Source organism: Mustela putorius, unplaced genomic scaffold (assembly GCF_011764305.1).
Source record: "Mustela putorius furo isolate JIRA1106 unplaced genomic scaffold, ASM1176430v1.1 tig00000738_pilon_pilon_pilon, whole genome shotgun sequence".
In the NCBI taxonomy this organism is placed as follows: Eukaryota; Metazoa; Chordata; class Mammalia; order Carnivora; family Mustelidae; genus Mustela; species Mustela putorius.
The window spans coordinates 6,916,435-6,930,189 of NW_025421463.1; the positions used below are offsets into that span (position 1 = coordinate 6,916,435).

General features: G+C 57.0%; 1 long non-coding RNA gene across 2 annotated transcripts in view; it reads right to left on the reverse strand.

The window, feature by feature from the left end:
* Nucleotides 1-7,153: 7,153 nt before the first annotated feature.
* The window catches only part of LOC123393086, a 46,525-nt gene continuing 39,923 nt past the window's right edge, over nt 7,154-13,755 (reverse strand). The window contains exons 2-3 of one of the 2 annotated variants that reach the window (XR_006607814.1): nt 9,359-9,485; nt 7,154-8,615 (exon numbers count right to left, since the gene is read on the reverse strand). This is a non-coding gene — a long non-coding RNA (uncharacterized LOC123393086). Of the gene's footprint in view, nt 9,486-13,755 lie in introns of both variants that reach the window. The other variant, XR_006607813.1, reaches the window with a different exon arrangement.

Here is a 13,755-nt window from a genome sequence, read left to right on the forward strand (position 1 = left end):
TCGGTTCTCCGTCTGTCTCTATACTTGTGTCAGTTTGGGAACGTCCCATGAACGTCCCACGAATGAACCACACAGCATGTAGCCTTTTGAGACAGGCTTCTTTGACTTAGCATCATTCCCTCGAGCTCCATCCAGCTAATCGCGTGTATCGATAGTTCTATTTTATTGATGAGTGGTATTCTGAGATTTTTAACCCATCACTCAGTGAGGGGCATTTAGATGCATTTAGGGTTGTTTGGTTTTGTTTTAGTGAGCTCTATGCCCAATGTGGGGCTCGAACTCACAACCCCGGGATCAAGAGTCACACGCTCTCCTGACTGAGCCCGCCAGGCACCCTTGTTTCTTATTTTTGACTATTACAGATGCAGTTGCCCTGCATAATCATGGATGTACTTTGTGTGGATATTTTCTCTAACAAATGCTTAGAAGTGCAGCCTCTGAGTCATATGGTAAGTGTGTGTTTCCGGGTTTTTTGTTTGTTTGTTTGTTTGTTTGTTTGTTTAAAAGATTTTATTTATTTATTTGACAGAGAGAGATCACAAGTAGAGAGGCAGACAGAGAGAGGAGACAGCAGGCTCCCCGCTGAGGAGAGAGCCCATTGCGGAGCTCGATCCCAGGACCCCGAGATCATAACCTAAGCTGAAGGCAGAGGCTTTAACCCACTGAGCCACCCAGGCACCCCGCATTTCATTTTTTTAAGAAACCGCCAAACTATTTTCCAGAGTGGCTGCACCTCAGAGACGTTTCATGTTTTTCTCTGTAGATATTTTTTCTAGATTGAATTTTTGTTATTATTATAAGTGGAAGGTTTTTTAAAATGATGCTTTGCTTGCTCTGATGTTTATAAATGATGGTCGCTTTTTATTGAGATAGAATTTACACAATATGAATCACTGGTAAGCATAATTAATCACTGGTAAGCGTACGATTCAGTAGATTTTTAGTATGTGCATGAGATGTGCAATTGTCCCCACTAATTCCAGAACATTTTCATCACCCCAAAAAGAAACCTTTGCCCATTAGCCGTCTCTCCCCATTCCTCCCAAAATCTACTTTCAGTAGATTTGCCTGTTTGGGAAATATCGTGTGAATGGGATCATACACCATGTGTCCTTTTGTGTCTGGCTTCCTTCACTTAGGATAAGGTTTTCAAGGTTCATCCACAGGTTGTAGCCGCAGTTAGTTTTTTGTTTTTGTTTTGAAGATTTTATTTATTTATTTGATAGAGAGAGACACAGCGAGAGCAGGAACACAAGCAGGGGAAGTGGGAGAGGGAGAAGGAGGCTCCCTGCTCAGCAGAGAGCCAGATGGGGGGCTCCATCCCAGGACCCTGGGATCATGACCTGAGCCAAAGGCAGACGCTCAGTGACTGAGCCACCCAGGCACCCCCATAATTACTTTTTGATATTGATTTGAAATAAGAATATCCCGTATCTCTGTTAGATTTTACTCATGGTTAATTTCATGGTGAATTTGGGTTTTCTATGTAGATAATCACATCATCTGCAAATAATACAAGTTTTGCTTTTTCCCGTCCAGTCCTCATACCTTGTCTTTGTTTGTTTTTTTCTCGCTTACTGCCCCATCTCAGACCTCAGGTGAGATATTAAATAGAAATACGGATGCGGGCAAACTTGTCTTGCCCTGGATTTTAAGGAATTTTGTCTGCTGTCCCTTTAAGAACCACGCTGGTGCTGGGTTTTGTAGATAATCCTTTGAAGGAAGTTCCTTTCGATCCAATGTTTGCTAAAGCATTTTTATCATCAGGGGATGTTGAAATTTATTGCCAGTTCCAGGAGGATCATGTGACTTTTCTCCCTCAATTTATTAATGTGATAGATGGCATTAATTGACTCCCAGATGTTAAACTCCCCTTGCATTTCTAGAGTAAACCCAATTGGTCGTGAGGGATGTATCCTTTTTCTTCGTTGCCGGATTCGTTTTGCTACCATTTTATTTAGGATTCCTGCATTCAACTTCACAAGTAGGACTGGTCTGTAAGGTCCTTTGAAGGAACTATTAAATGAAAAAGCGTCATCTCTGAGCTGAAGTGTCTCTCTCAGAAGACCTCCATCTCATCTCTGTCTCTCTCGGGTCCCTGTCTGTCCTTCCCCAGACACACTGCTCTGGGCAGTTGGCAGAGGGGCCACCAACCGATCCCCCAAGGCAGCCACAGAGGGTGGGAGCTAGAGATAGGGACCTTGAGCTTTGGAAGGGTCCACAAGGCTGTGACTCCCCCGACCAGCCCAGGGGGTCCTGGCCTTCTCATTGAAGACCGGAGGCTTAAGAGAAATCTTCCCCACCCTTCTTCTTCTGCTGGGGAGAGCCCTCCAGAGGAAGTGGCTAAGAAGGCCCAGGTCAGGGGTTAATGACCCCATTGTGCTCAGGGCTGACGGATGGCCCCGCTTGACAGTGAAAGCGGCAGCCCCAGGGAGCTCCCCTTTCCCCCCTCCCCCAGCCACCATCTGAGGGAGGCTTCCCTGCTGGCCTTTGATAACTGCTGAGGGCCAGCCCTCTCTGCCATGGGGCCTGCCAGGCCAGCCTCTTTGGCGGGGGCTGGTGTGCTGAGGCCCCAGCACGTAGACCTCTACCATTCTGAGGCTCTCCTCAGGGCCAGCAGCTGGGGACAGCCAGGTCCCAAGACTTCCTGCTCAAACGTGCCCCTTCTGAGGCCAGGGCTGGGTGCTGAGGTGAGTCAGACACATCCCCCCTCCAGGGGCTCAGAGGCTGGCAGGGAAGCGGGTCAGAACTCGAAGAGAAAGGAGGCAGTGTGGTAAAATCAGTGAGCACAGAGTCCGGTGGGTGTCGAAGAGGAGTCAGGAGGTCAGGCAGACCTCTAGGAAAAGATGACGCTGGGCCGATTCTAAAAGAGCGAGCAGAAGTTAGACCAAATGGGGTGGGTGCAGCAAGGAAAGGCATTCCAGGCAGAGGGAACAGCATAAGCGAAGGCTCAGAGTAAAACCAGGGTGGGGTATGTGTGAACCACAGCAGTTCAGGGGTGAGACGTGAGGCTAAGTGGGTCAGCAGGGCCAGGTCCTGCGGGGACTGACTCGGCAGTGTGTCACTCGGGTGGGGAAGAGAGCTGAGGGACGGGTTCTGATTGTGCCCCTATCCCTTCATCTGTTTCTCATTCATCCAGTGACCTGAGCAGCGGTGTGACCCAGGGCACAGTGTGACCTCACGACCAGTCTCCCACAAGCTGGTCCCCACTGGGCTGCCTGGTCCTGGCCCCCAGGTGGCCCCAGATGAGCACAGACACGGCTCCAGTAAGGCTGGCACGGGACGGGGCAAGCTCGCAGTCCCAGATGGAAAGTGGGTGTGGGGAACAGAGCTTGAAAGAGCGGGGTGCAGGGTGAATAACAGGTCTGCTTCCATGAGAGCATCACGGAGCCACCCCAGCCCTGGGTGGCCGAACGGGGACTTCCTGTGACCGGTGGGGGAGGGGCAGGAGAAGTAACCCTCTCAGTGTTATGGGGTTTTCCATCATTTGCAGTCAACACGCCTTCCTAACGGATCCACGCTCTACCTCCAGCTGAAATATATATAAATACACTCCAAGATCTTACACGTTCACGCAAGAAGATTTTCCAGAGACGTGGACTCCTTCTCAAAGCCGGGATCCGTGCCGCACCTTCATCTCAAACTACTTTAACATTTGAACGTGTTTATTGTACAAACTTGGAAATAACGATAAAGGACAAAGCACTGAAAACGTCTCCGCCACTCCCAGTCCCAATAACAGGGTTAGCATTTTTGAGTTTTCTTTCAGGTTTTTTCCTGTAATTATTCAATGAAGTCAAGCTCACAGCACATGGTTTTTTTTTTTTTTTCATTTTATTAAATCATACATATGCCTATAGCTTTTCATATCTTGGTTTTCACTTAAAACTGAAAACATTTCCTATGTCATTATAATTCCCCATAAACATTATTTTAAAAAAATATTTACTTATTAATTTATTTACTTACTTATTTAGAGAGCACGTGAGCCGGGGGAGAGGCCAAGGGAGAGAGAACCTCAAGCAGACTCCCTGCCGAGTACAGAGCCCAAGGCGGGGCTCGATCTCAGGACCCTGAGATCATGACCTGAGCCAAAGCCAGAGGCTTAACCCATTGAGCCACCCAGGTGCCCCCCATACACATCATTTTTAATGGCAGCATCAGACTCTGTCACAGGATTGTGACAGTCCCTGACCACTGAGCCTTAAGGGGGTGGCCAGTGGGTCAGAGTCTACATCTTTCCATGGAACAATTTGTACCGAGTTGGCTTTAACAAAGCGCCATGGAACTCAGCCTCCCCTCGTTCCTGGTCCTGACCACAGTGACAGAGCCCAGACAGCAGCCCCAGTCCTGCAACCCAGAGGGGGCACAGGGAGTTACGGGGGGTGCTTGGAAATGTGGGAGAGCATGGAAGCACACAGGCCGGTGGTGTCCAGGCCCTGCTGTGTGCCGAGCTGGGGACTGGCAGCCAGTGGGACAGGAGGGAAGCATCTGGAGGCCGTGGGAAGCCTCTGGGAGCGGCTCTGCCTTCTGGGGATGACGGGCTGCCCTGGACCAGGACAGGAACACCTCCAGGAAGGTGCCAATAAGCTCTGGACAGGCCCACGGCCCCTTGGGCATGAGCACATGGCGTGAGCTCAGAACAGCCTGGTCGTCCCCCTGCACACCGCCCTTCTCTGATCGTCAAGGCTTCCTTCTTCCAGGGCCTTCTGTCGAGACCCCAACCTCAGGACCCCCGGCAGCGCCTTGGCTCTCCACTCCCCTCCTCCGTCACAGAGAAGAGGCCCCTGGGCAGCCGTCCCCGGACCTCCCCTTCAGCCTACAAATGACTCTGCAGCTCCCAGCCCTATCCCTTCCCTCCCCCCAGCCAGAGGCCCCCCCAGCCAGCTCAGGACCCCCCACCTCCACTCCAGGAGCCCCTCCCCCACGGAGCCCACCTCCGCGATGCACCGCCAGTGTCTCTTCTAAGAACAACCCGTGATCCTCGAGGCCCCCTTCAGTGCCTGCCCTGTATCTCCCCTTCCTGGCCGAGCTTCCCCAAAGACCTGTCTACACCTGCTGTCCACACGCCCTGGCTGAAGGCCCCTCCATTCTCCCCCAGCCCCTGAGCCCGCTCTGGGAAAGGCTCCATAGCAGGGGACCGCCACCCCAAACTCTCTCCCTGTCTCTCTGAGCTACTTTGCTGACCCTCCGCCCTATGGGACAATGCAACGTGTCTTCTCTGACGCCCTCTGCCTGCTCCCAGCTCGGTGCCTCCTCTCATAACAGAACCAGCAGCTCTTCCAGCCCCCGTGTCTTCCCTGGCTCTCACTGCCTACAGAAGGGAGCCCCCTCTCCCCGCGTCTAGCCCCCTTCGTCTCCTGGACCCCCTAAGCTAGCTACGCCAGATCACCCACCATTTCCCAAAGCTCCAACACTTCTAACCACTGCTCCTGCCGGCACCCTGCCTGCTACCTGTCCCGAGAAACTGAAGCCTGGCCCGGGGTCACCACTCCCTGTGCCACATACCTTGCAAAGCCGGCAGTGGCAAGCCCCTTCCTGGAAGCCCTTTTCTCGGGGGTCTGTCATCAGGCAAAACACCAGTCCTCCATAGTGGGCTGGGAGCTCCCCAGGGCCTTCAGCTCTGACTCTGCGCCTCGCCCAGCAGTGATGGAGGCACAACTGTCCCGCCACCAAGCTCTCGCGCTCCACTCCCTGAGCTCACAGCTGGGAGCCAGGCTTGGGGACCAGGCAGTTTGGGCCAGCATGTCCCGGCCCCTGTCCCTAATGCGCAGCTGGACAATTACTGTTCTCTGCCTGCCAGCCCCCCAGGCCCTGATACCCAGAACTTTCCTGCCACCCTGCTGCTCACCCCAACCAGCCCTCCAGCTCTGCACCCTTTGACCAGAACGCGTGCCCCTCACCCACCACCGGGCCCCACAGAGCAGAGCAGAGCTGGCCCCCGCTCCCTGCTGGCTTCCTCCGTCACAGGGACAGGCCTGGGCCCATGGGGGTGGCGGAGGCATGGGGAGGGGAGGTGACCAGACCAGGTACTGAAGGAGATAATGAGGCAGGCCTGGGCCCCCCACCTCGGCTCACACCCAGGCAGCCCTCAGAGCCTCTCCACGCATCCCCAACCCGGGCTTGGGCCCTGGGTCAATCCCAGCCCTGGCCGCTGGGGCAGCTGGGACCTCTCACTGTCTGCTGGGTTGGGAAGTGAGGATGGTCATGGTGCCCCTCGAAGGGTCTGTTGGGAGGATTTTAATAAAGTAACACAAGGGTTCAGGGTGATGCCTGGCACAGAGCAAACGCGACCTGATCTCTGCTCCACCAGCTCCAGGGGGTGGGGCCCTCCCCCCCCCCCGACCCCACATGCCTCCCACTTGCCCCAGGAGCCCGTTTCGCCCTCATCCACATCCCCAGCCCAGACCTCTCCCCCAGACGCCGGACCTCCCGGGCCCCTCCACCCAGACTCCGTGTGTTCTTCCTCCCCTAGCCTGCCCGTCCCACAGTGTCCCTCACCCAGGAAATGGAATGAACTTCTGCTGGGCCACCCAGGCCGGAAAACGAGGGGCAGGCTTGATGCTTCCCTCCCCGCCCCTTGCCTGCCCCCACCTTCTGGTCCAACCGTTCAGACTGGGCCGCCTCCCCCCGTGGCTGCCCAGACCATTGCCACTGTCACCAGCTCAGGGGTCACTGGGCCCTGGCGTCCAGAGCCCTTCCATCCCACTCAACCCCCCCCCCCCAGCCTTGGGCAAATCACTTCACTTCTCTGTGCCAGGCTTCCTGGACAATAAAACAGGGGTGACCATAATGCCCTCTTCGTTAGCTTGTTTTGAGGGTTTTAAGAGTAAAATTCTCGAAGAGCTTAAGCCCTTGATCAGCGTTGGTGTTAGCCCCCACGCCAGGGTGACCCTGCCCCTCTCCACCTGCTCCTGGCCTCGGGCTCGCCCCCCCGGCGTACCCTGTGCACAAGGCAGAAAGCTACCAGCTATGGAGCGTGGGCCCCATGCGGGACACTGAACAAAGCCCGTCACAAGCCTCAACCCTTCACCATTTCGGCACCCCCAGGAGACAGGTGTCCTTACCCCCATTTCACAAATGAGGGAGCTGAAGCCCAGGGTCCTACAACTAGTGTGAACCATGACCTCGAAGTACACTGTTGGTGTTCATGTATTGATTCAAAACATTTATTGAGCACCTACTATATGTGAGGCACTGAGCTGGGTGCTGGGAAAAGAGTAATAAACCAAACTGGCACAGACCCAGCCCATATGATCTTTCTAGAACACAAACCTGACCCCTTGAAAATCCTTCAGTGACCACCCTGCTGCCCTCAGGATCTAGTTCATGTAACTTCTCGGGGTCTTCTAGTCCTCAGGAGCCCCCCTGACTACCCTTGGCAGCCCACACAGTTCCTCCCCTGGCCACCTCTCCTACCTTCCCTGCCCCCACTCTGCTCTGGCACGCGGGTATGGCCCGTTCCCCCATCACACACCACTCACCTTCTCCTTATGCCAGCCCCTTGCCACCTTCTGTCTCAATTTCTTTGCCTAGTTCACTCATCCTCATCTTTTCAGGTTCCATCCTTGGTCACCTGCTCCAGGAAGCCTTCCTTCCCCAACCTCCCAGCCAGTGGTGAGCTCGCAGGCGCCCTGTCTTACAGCACGCTGGCTCTTGGCTGAGCTGTCTCTCCTCCTAGAGTGTGGCTCCTTGAGGGCAGGCCCAGGGATGCATTTAACTCTGAATAAATCTCCCTTCTCTGTCTGTTTCCCAAGCCACCCACCCATCCATCCATCCCCAATCTACCCATTTTACCTCTTCTTGCTTCTTCTTGCCCCACTCGATGGTTATAGGTGAGTGCCCCCTGCTGGCACGGTGCAGGTGGTCTGTTTCAGGGCTCTGGAGACGTGGCGACAGAGTGAGATGGCTGAATCGGTGGGTGTTGGAAGCACCTGAGCACAGCCTCCTCAGGGTCTGGCTCCTGTGATTGCAGACCGGGTGGCTGGGGCTGCCACAATCGACCTACATCTCCTCCCCAAGTCCCCGGGCCTCTACAAGGGTGGGCTGCAGCCCTGGGAAGGGACAGGCAGAGCTGGAGCCGGCTGGGTGAGTGCCAAGTCCTGGCAGTGTGTCTCCCCCATGCCTGTTTCCTCATCTGAACACGGTTGCCATCAGCCTGTTGCTGCCCGCTGTGCAGGACCCTGTGAGGGGGACAATGGATAGAGACTGAATTCCCTTACAGCAGACACTTCAACCTCTGACCGGCTTCCTGACACTCCCATCTTGGGCACCATCAACTCCATTTCCAAAAAAATTCCAGTAAATCTGGTTTTAAGCTTCCATCTGTGTTTCCCGTGGGTCAGGGCACATTCTGAGGGCTCTTTCCTGGGGGGTTCTGGGGGGGGGGAGCACATGGCTTGGTCCGGCGGCAGCACCTGCTCACTGAGCCCCTGGTCGGAACAGACACTTACCCCCACGGAGCCTCAGTCTCCACCTGCCGAGGGCGGGGGTCACTCCCGCCTCGGGGGCTGCTGTGCGGGTCCAGCAAGATGGTGGAAAGGGGGAAGGTGTCTTGTCTCCGTGCAAGGAGGCGGCCCAGGTGGGGGCGGCCGGTGGGAGGGTCCCCCTTCTCCCTAGAGAATAGGAGGTGCACCACAAGACCTCCTGTTGAGCCGCAGCCACCCCGCTATGGCTTCCCCAACCCCGCAAGCTCTCAGAAGCCAGGGGCCGCCCGGAATGGCCGCTCTCAAAATGGCCGCCGTGGCCACAAGGCCCCTTCTCTCCCTGGGCGCCTCGGGAGAGGGAGGGCACCGCGGCCAGACCACGGTCACTCCTCGCAGCCCAGGGGTGCACTGTGGGGCGGGAGGCGGGGAGGAGGGAGTCGGGGTGGGTGGGGGGCCGGGGAAGAGCCAGAGAGAGGGGCAGGGAGAGGAACAAAAGGTCCCTTTGTGGAGTGGAGCAGGGAGAAGAGGCAGCGCATTACCCAATGCCCAGAAGCCATGTTGGTAACAAGAGAACCATTCTCTGCTTCACTTGGAAAACAACTTGGAGCAGAGAGAGACAGGGAGAGATTTAACCCCATGGGCGCGGGGCGCAGGGGCCTGAGGCCACTGTGGGAGGTGGGGAGGGAGTGAGGGTATGCTAGGGGGCTTTCGGGCCCTGAGCGGGGCGATTTCCTGTCTCCCAGGCCTGGTCTGCGGTTCCCAGGTCCAGAGGCCCAATATGGCTGCTTGGCCAAGTCCCAGCAGCCTTCGGACCCGGGGACTGGAGCCATGGCTTCTGCTGCCTCGGTCTGGTCAGACCAGTGACCCATGCTTGCTCCAACTCCAGAGCCTGGCCCACCCCAGCCTCGGGGAGGACTCCCCTGAATCCTTACATCTTATGGCTTCAGGTCCTCAGGCTGGCTGGACCAGGTTCCAGGGCCACCAGACCCCACTTGCCTCCTTCTGCGGACAGGAAGCACATTTCCTACCAAGGACGTCCCTTCCTTGTTGCAGTGTGGCCTGTTTGAAAATTTTGTTCTCAAATTTAATTAAATCTCTCTCATCCCTACCCAGCTTTCTCCCCTTCCCCCACTCTCCACCCACTAACCCTGGTTCTAGCTCCTAGAGACCACATCCAGTAATACCGCAAATAAGGCAAAACGAAGCTACAGCACTCTGGGCCCCTCACCTATACCCACTTAATGACCATTGCTACCTTGGGGTCAGCGGGGCTCAAGTGAGCTGCTGTCTGCCCTGCTGATGGTACTTGTTCTAGAAGCACCTCACACAGGGCCACACAGGGGAGGCAGTCCATAGATAAGCAGAAGAAAGGATTTTCCCTCCCCCTCTTCCTCCCTCCTTCTACAAGTAAGAGTTGGCCACTAGTCATGTGCCCAGCACTGTTCCGCTCTGGGGTTCCAGCAGTGGACAAAACAGAGAAAATGTTCTTGTCAGGATGGACAATAAACCAGCAAATATACAAGCTAATGTCCGGTGGCCACAGGCTCTGTGACAGAAAACAAAGCAGGGTCAGGGAGGGACCAACAGGAAGGGTGTGCATCAGAAACAGTGATCGGGGAAGCCCCTGGAAGGGTGCGCTCTTTGACAAAGGTCTGAATGAAGAGAAGAAGAATGTCTGGGGCAGAATGTTCCAGACAGTAGGAGGAGCATGTGCAAAGACCTTGAGAGGGAATGTGCCAGGGGGTCTAGGGGCAGCCAGGAGGCCAGAGTGGCAAAAACAGAGGGAGCAAGGGGCACACGGGGAGGCCACAGAACAGGGTTCAGAGCAGGGGGGATGCTGGAGGAACCCAGGTGGGAGGGGCCTGCAGGAGCTTGGAGCAGGGAGTGGTGGGGTCCGAGTTCTATTTTAACAAGGACATCGTGGTTCCCATGCAAGGGATAAACTGTAGAAGGCCAAGGGTGAGGACTAGAGACCCACCAGCCCCCCATACCCTATGTGCTCCCATCCCCGGTGGCTACTCCCCCATGTCACCCACCCCCTCATAAGTAGAGTCCAATCATTCTTTGAATTAGCGATGGCCCAGCACCAGCCATGGTGAGGATGGAAACAGGCAGTTTCCTAAAGAGAACAAGGTTGACCCCCACCGCCGGGAGCAGTTCATAATCATGGGGTTCAGGGACCCTGACCCCCGCTCGAAGAACAGAGCCTCTTCTTTGGGGAGTTTTTACAGCCTAACGAAGAGCTCTCAGAACATTGCCCCCACCCCGCCCCCGAGTCCCACAGTGCTGAGATGTTACAAATGGTCCAGCAAAGCAGAGGCTCGGTGGCCCACCGGCCAGCCCCCAGCTCAGGCCTGTCCCTGGCTTCCCAGGGCCTCAGCTTCCTCCACTGTAAAAGCAGGCACACTTTGCAGGTTTGTTGCAAGCATAAAAAGGCAGCACTTCATTCTTGGGGGGCACGGGTGGTGGAGACTAAGCCTCCAAGAGGCAAGCGATGGCTCAAGGTCACCAGCTGGAAAGGGGCAGCGCCTCCCCACCCCTAGTGATGGCTTTCCCTGCACCCTCTGTGTGCTCTCAGGGCAACTGTGGGCTCCTCAGCTCAGCTCAGGTCAAGGCCTGCAGTGGTGGGTAGCGTGGGGCAGTGGCTACAGAGAATGGTGACAGTGTCAGGGGACCCTCCAAAAGCAGACAGGCTGGCGGGGAGGGAAGGAAGGCTGCATGGCCCAGACGAACAGAGACAGGACAGACTCTGGAGTTCCAGCTGAACAGAAAGGAAACATGCCCTTACTAGGCCCCAGCCCGGAGCTCTGTGCTGGGGGGCAGGTGACTGAGAGAGGCAGAGACAGAGATGGAGAGACACAGAGAGAAAGTGCAAGTGAGTGCTGTGTTCCTGTCTGCTCCCCACCTTGCTGTGGGCCCTGGGCAGCCCCCTGGACCTCCCCGGCCACTGTATCAACTGTCGATGGTCCCTTAGCCCTCCTGACCGCATAGGACGGTAGCAAGGGTTGGGCACAGAGATGCCTGTGAAGCCATCATGGAGACTGCTTCTGGGAGGGGTAGCAGGTCCTGGGCTCCTGCTAGGTTTCAGGCTGTGCGCCATTTACAAGATAATCCAACACAGCACCTGGGCGGTGCTGACAGGAGAGGGAGGGAGATGGCCATGGCAGGGAAATCTTCCTGGAGAGTCAAGCTGTAGTTGTGCATATTAGGGAGGTGGGAGGGCCTGGACACAGAAGGACCTGTACAAGCAAAGTCACAGAGAAGGGAGCCAGCTTGCAGAACAGGAAGTGACGTCAGCCCCTGGTGGAGAGGCAGGGTGGGGACACTGGGGTGAGGTCCTGGAAAGCCCCTGTTCCCCACGGGACCAGAGCCCCAGGTCTCTTTCCCCCACTCCCAGTCTCAGCTTAAAGCTCCTGCTTTCCACCTCCCTGGAGCTCTGTCCATGCGTGTCCAGAGCCATGAGGGCGGCCTCTCGCGGCCTCTCTAGGAAGCCCTCCCTCACCCCAGGCCAGGTGGAGAAGCCCTCCCCCGGGAGCATGTCATTCAGTACTAAGGGAAGGCACTATTATTATACCCAATTTACAGAGGATGAAATTGAGGCTCAGGGAAATGTCAGTTTCACCCAGGGTTGTAGAGCTGGTGTGAGGCTGGCTCCTTTGAGAGCTTCCATTACCTCCCCGCCTCCCCCCAACCCTGTGCCAGGCCCCTGTCTCCTCAGATCTAGTGCTGGGAGGCTGCTGGCTCTGTACCCCTCAGCCCTGCTTCACTGCGGAGGAAGCTGAGTTCCAGACAAGGGCCAGGAGCAGAATGCCAAAGCCAGGAGTAGCTGCCCCTGCTCCTCCTGCCACCATCTGAGAAGGGCAGACAGGACCAGGACACACAGGTGACTGCAAGCGGAGAGGCCAGGCCTGGGGCCCAGGGACCAGGGTGTGGGCACTTGTGGAAGGCAGGAAACTCAACCAGCAGGGACAGCGAGCCCAGCGTGGCCAGGCCTGGGGAAGTCGAGAGACTTCAGGCCAGGCCAGGCCTGAAATGCGGCTGGGAGGCAGCAGGAGGAAGGGGTCCTGGCTGTGGACAACAGACCGAGCTGAGAAGGGGTCACCGGACAGGCTGGAGGGGAACTGGGAGAGCAAAATCCCAGGGTTCAGGGCACCACCACCTCCCCGGCCCTGCCCACGTTTGGCCCTAGGTACCTGCCCCTTGGGCTTGTGCTGGACATGGGGGTCAGGTGACGGTCACGGGCCTCTCCCACCCCACAGTCGGAGGGGTTGGCCTCCAATGGAAAGAGCATTGAGACAGTGCAGGTCACGCGGGAAGTCACCCTGTATGGGCCCAGCGCCCTGGCCCACGTCACACACTCGTCCTGCCAGCGCAGGACGGAAGCCTCGAGGCCCTTCCATGTGGCACTGTCGTCAGTCAGAGGAGTCACATGGGGGGCGGGCGGTGGGGGCGCCCCCCCCCCCCGCCTTCCTGCCTTCCTGAGGTCTCCCCGCCTCCGCCCCACCCCTCGGGATCCTGCCACAGCTCTGGAAAAACAACTAAGGGAATCAAGTGGAAACACAAATCCGCCAGCCAGTCCCTCCTGCTCCCCCCGGCAGACTCCTGCCCCAGGGCGCCCAGGCAGGGGGCGTGCCAGCCCGGCGGGGTTTGCTTTGCTGAGGACCCATGGAAGCAATCTTCCCTCCCAGCCTCCCAGCCGCTGGCCTGTCCCCCGTCTGGGTCCCACGGAGCCAGCCCCTCCCCAGGAGGACAGGGGCCCTGGAGCTTAAGCCCCTCTCTCCCTCCCTTCAACCCCTAGAGCTGGCATCCGGGGCCAGGGAAATGCCAGCCTCCTGCGGGCGAGGACTGCTGGGGACCCCGGACCAGCCCCTTCCCCTCTCTGAGCCTCAGCTGCCTCATCTGTCAAACAGGAGTGACAGACGAGCTGCCGGTGCCACCTCGCGGGGCTGGTAAAGCAGGACCAGGAGCCGGAGAAGGCCAGCACTGTGCGAACCGTAGAGTGTGGGGCCACAGGCTATCACTTTGATTGTCACAGAGAGGACCCTGCCAGGGACGTCAGCTCTATGCAGGAGACTTGAATTACAGATGGCAGGAAAGGGTCGCTGAGGTTACAGCCAGGGCCCTTCCCCAGCCCACCCAGCCCTGCTCAGCCTCACCTCACCGCTTCCCACCCTGCCAGCCTCACCCCTCCCAGCACCCGCCACCCCGAGCACCTCCCCGGCCCTCTGACTGCTCCACGGACAGGCTGTCTCCGGGCCGGAATCCGCATTCTGAAGAACCAACTTCCCCCGTGAAGCTTCCTGATTCAGGGCCGAGGCCCCTGATTCAG